Source organism: Eulemur rufifrons, chromosome 30, assembly GCF_041146395.1.
Source record: "Eulemur rufifrons isolate Redbay chromosome 30, OSU_ERuf_1, whole genome shotgun sequence".
Lineage (NCBI taxonomy): Eukaryota > Metazoa > Chordata > Mammalia > Primates > Lemuridae > Eulemur > Eulemur rufifrons.
This window is the reverse complement of record NC_091012.1, coordinates 114,041,246-114,046,399: the sequence shown is the minus strand read 5'-3', so window position 1 is coordinate 114,046,399 and position 5,154 is coordinate 114,041,246. Positions and strand designations below refer to the sequence as shown.

Below are 5,154 nucleotides of genomic sequence, written 5' to 3'. Positions count from 1 at the left end.
TAATCCTGTAGCATTACCAAGTATTTTTTATTAAGATATATTTAAAGATCAAAAGAACTTTTATGCCTATTATGTCAGATTGATGAAATATTAGATAATTTTGTGTTATTAGAGACAAAAGTCATTTTTGTGTGCCTTCATGGAGGAGACTGTTGATTGTTTACCCCAATAACCTTTATCCTTCCCTCCTCACTGACAAAACCTTGATTTTATTTAGTCATATTAGGGAGAAGGGAGGTTTCTTAGTGTTCTTCCAGCTAGGTTTGGTCATCTGATTAAGATTTGGCTAATAGGCTACAAGCAAAAGTGTTCTGTGGTATTTCTGGGAAGATTTCTAAAAGAGTGAGGGCGCACTCCTATTCCTCCCCTTCCTCCTTTTTCTTTTCTTTTGTTTTATGTTTAGAAGGTGGATATGACGGATAGCATTCTGGAAATTTTCAGTAGCCTTGAGCAAGTGCATAGAGGTTTTTCTGCTACATGACCCAGAGCCTGGAAGTGTCATGCAACCAGCAATCAGGACCCCAGAAAAAGGAGAAAATGATCTTTAGCATTGTCAGAAAAACAGCCTTTTTGGTGAAATTGTGATTGTTCTATCTCCATTCAACATATGTATTTGGGGCTCAGCAGTCAGTCCATGCCAGTTCCCAAATGAAAAAACAAAAACTTGTATGACCAGTCTTTTTCCTTGAGAAACTTTGTGGCTTTTGCCTTTTTAAATACTGCCCTTCTTGCCTTTGAACTTGGAGACAGTTTTCACAGAGGTACATATGAGTAAATCCCCAACCCATTCAATGAATGGCTTTGAATTATTCCTTGAGAGTTGATTTGTAGCAACCCGATTGCTCTGTGTTGGATCATGTTCTCCCTTACCCAACACTCAATGTCTTGGCCTCTTTATGTTTCTTTTATCACAGGAAGGCATGAGAGAGGAACTGGGAAAGTTCAGTATTAGAAATGTAAATAATGTAAATAAAAGAAACTTTATAAGAAAGAATAATCATTAATGCTTGAGACCATGCTACATACATCATGCTGAATTGGTAATTATTTTAGATGAGTACTTCCAAAGTTTCCTTTCCTACCAAAAATTAAATTTTAAATGCAAGTAATTATAAATACTTGTACATTCCATTTTGTTTTTGAAAAGGCAAACTTACCATAAAAAAGAAAATACCTTTGCCTGTAACTTTAGAGTCTATGACTTATATAATTTTGTAATGTTAGATCTAAGCACTCTCCAGAATATTATATTTTAAAACATGTTAAAATGTGAGACAGAATTCTTATATTGGACTTCAAATTGTGAAAGTAGACTCAGTTATGGCTGTTCATAAATCTGAGTCAATTTTTTTGTTGATACCTAAAACATTGCTGTGAAGTATGATTGCAATATGTGGTACTGTAAATTATTCAAAATGAAAAGTAAAAGAAAAAAAATCTGTTCAAGTAACTGAAGCAAAATCTATGTCACAAAGAAGCCACTTAATTCAGAAGATGCAAGGGACTGAAGAGTTAGGTATCTAGAAGAACTATTTACTAAAGTACAATTCACATTTGGAAATTAAAATACACTAATTTTTAATCTTAGCACAAGATAAAAAAATTTTCATTATTTTTAGTAAGATTGGTTAAGCACTGTAATGATTTCTGATACTTTACCATAAGGAAATCCCATGTTATCAAAATTGCCCCAATTTTTACCTGCTGAGACTATTTTACATCTAAAAGGGTCACACAGACACAAAGGTATAAAATAAACTAACAGCATAGCAGTAAAGATCAATTATGAATCCATTTCATTAATAGAAACTGCCTGATTTTCTTTTGCCCTGGCCTTCCTTAAATGTCATATCACTACTTTCATTCTATTTTACCTTCAACAGCTTTCTATAGTTTAAAAGAAATTAGAATTATAAAACAATCTAAGTTTTAAGATCTCTGTTTTCTTTTCTTTTTTTTTTTTTTTTATCCAAAAATCCAAGTTTATTGTTTGTTAACAAAATAGTCAAGGAACTACCCAGACATATACCATATTTGTGAGGGAAGGTGACAGGTAAATAAAGGAAATATTAAATGGGAACAGGAACGAAACAAGAATGAGGAGAACACATAAATGCTAAGAATAAAGTAATGAGAGTTTACAAAGTCTTTTCAAATAAACTAGGTGTGCACCAATTCTAGTTTGCCCTTTCAGCATACAGAGGCCCTAAGCCATTCATTTCTGTCCTCACCGCTATTCCTTCCTCCTTCTGTTGTTTTCCATTTTAGTGGGAACAGTGGTATCTTCCTGCAGGAAACAGGATTACTAAATTGACACAAAGTTATCGTCAGTTTCCTCAAATTGTCTTCATCATATTCATTGTCAAGAACGTTTTAAAAAGTAAATATTATTGTGTCGATGTTGGAGGATAAAGAAAGAAAGTGAAGCCAGGTCTCACATACTTAATAAAGGGGGACACGCCTGGACAGACGATTCACACTGTCCCCAAGATCAGACCCCGAGTTGGGGAGAAACACCACTCTTCCTGGCACTGAGACCTGAGAGAAGTTTCTCTAGCACAAAGAAGACCCTCTGTAAAGAAATAGATCATGTCCTTGACAACATCCTACAGGAAAGCAGCAATGCGCTGCAGGGCTGTTTCTTAGGCGGCCTCTCCATGTGGCTGATTGCCTAATGCCAAAGCACGGAGCAATGACAGAAATCCTTGGTGACGACAGAGCTCCTTGACAGCCTGCTTTATTCCAAGGTTAGCTTGCAGAGTGTCTAAAGCAGTGTTTCCAAATGTGCTTTTCATCTCCCCCAGCCGTGTCCTCAGTTCTGTCAGATCAGAATGATACAGCTTCCTCCTCCATTACGGCGAGGGTTGAATGAGGTGAATCGCTGGGAACCACGCAACACGGCCAGCAGCACTGTATAGGTGCAAAATCTCTTCTTCCAGATTCATCTTCCTCCCGTTCATGCTACATGTCACTGACAGTTTGATGTTCTTCAAGCACTTCTGTGATTGTCACAACCCCCTTACATATCATAAATGGTCCCTGCTGCCTACAGATGATATTTGAAAGTTCTAACCTGGTTCCCCATGATTTAGAACTCTATCAGTCAGGGTTATAAGTTGCAAGTTACAGAAACTCAAGATCTCTGTTTTCATATTCAGAATTCAAAGACTCTTTCTAAATTATAAACACTGACTTCACAAATTAGATGGTAGAAGTTTAAATATTAATGCCATCAGGTGCATATTTATTCTAGTTCCATGAACACAAACCTAGTAACACATAAACAGATATATTTGAATAAATTGTGAATAATATAAATTCATCATTTTGAATAAATTAAAATCAGAATGTAATTATAGTATACTTCCTCTGTGTAAATTATACTGAATTTCCTCTGATAATTAAAAGTTTATAAACTACAAATTTATCAGCAGTTCAGGTGGTTAACTAATTGGCCAGGTTCAGTTAATTGTTATGGTAAAGATATAATTGTTGAAAATAATTCTAAAATAAATGAAACAAGAACTATTTATAATTCTACTGCACCAAAATCCAGAGGACCACAAAAATTCTTCCTTTTCTTAATATATAAAAAATGATTATAATCAGAACAAATTACAGTTTAAGAAGTCTAAGTCTTATTCTGAAACTAAAAATTTATGTTAAAAAAAGAGGAAGCACAGATCCCCAGGCCCTCTTCTGGAAAGTATGATTCAACTGGTGTGGAATGGGACCTAGAAAATTATTTTTTAAAAATAAATATCCCAAAATAGCCTTATCAGCAAAATTAAAAAAAAAAAAGATGAGCTAGGGTAAGCAAGAAATTTGGGGAAGGCCCATAATCTACATGACACATGGTTCCAAAGGACACATTGACATTATGCTTAGGATGCCAAAGGCCACCTCTGTGCTTCTGACAATCACTCCTCATATCGACTTGGGTACTCCCGCCCTAGGAAATATGTTAGGGTACATTGAGAAGGTTGCATCCTCCAGCCAAATTTTTCATACTCATTTCAACATTCCACAATCCATTATCCAAAGTAAAATGAAAAAAATGCAGGGAAAGAGGAGGAGAGTATAGTCATAACATATGTATCACATGATGCAGTGCTATGTATCTTTTGTTTTATCATCTTTATGCCAAAACATTTAAATATTTTATCACTCATATCAGCAGCTTGTACTAGAAAAAGAAATATAAGAAGACTTCTGAATGCTGAAAAACGGAATCAATCAAAAAACAGGCCAGGTCTTATCTTTCAGTCTTTAATCCATTATAAGCTGATTTTTCTATATGGTGAAAGATAGAGATACAATTTCATTCTCTTGCATATGGATTTCCAGTCTCCAAAACAACATTTATTGAAGAGACTATCCTTTCACCATTGTGTATGCTTGGAAAACTTGTTGAAGATCACTGGACTGTAGATGCATGGATTTATTTCTAGGCTATCTATTTTGTTCCATTTCTCTGTGTGTCCGTTCTCATGCCAGTACTATACTGTTTTGATTACTATGGCTTTGTAGTATATTTTGAAATGAGGTAGTGTGATGCCTCCAGCTTTCTTGTTCTTTCTCAAAATTGCTATGGCTATTCTTGGTTTTTAGTGGCACCACATGAATTTTAGAATTTTTTTTTCTGTATCTCGAAGCAATGCCATTGAGATTGTGATTTGGATAGCATTGAATATGTAAGTCACTTTGCATAATATGGACATTTTAACAATATTAAATCTTCCAATCCTGAAATTATAAAAATCCCAGAAGGAAACATAGATGAAATCCTTCTTGATATAGGTGTTGCCATTGATTTTTTGGATATGACACCATAAGCACAGGCAATAGCACTCACTTTGGCAGCAAATGTGCTAAAATTATAATGATACAGAGAAGATTAGCATGTCTCCTGCACAAAGATGACACACAAATTCATTAAGCATTCCATATTTTTTAAACAAGCTCATGGAAATTAAACAACCTACTGCTGAATGATCCTTAGGTCAATGATGAAATTAAGATGAAAATCAAAACATTCCTTGAACTGAATGACAAAGGAGATACAAGCTTTCAAAAATCTATGGGATACAACAAAAGCAGTCCTAAGGGGAAAGTTCATAGACTTAAATGCCTACATCAAAAATATAGAAAGCT

At 34.7% G+C, this 5,154-nt stretch overlaps 1 non-coding gene across 1 annotated transcript; it reads left to right on the top strand.

Moving 5' to 3' along the window:
- The first annotated feature begins 4,851 nt into the window (after positions 1-4,851).
- On the top strand, positions 4,852-4,954 carry LOC138379276 (U6 spliceosomal RNA). Its single transcript, XR_011232054.1, has one exon. It is a non-coding gene; the product is annotated as a U6 spliceosomal RNA (small nuclear RNA).
- Positions 4,955-5,154: the final 200 nt, after the last annotated feature.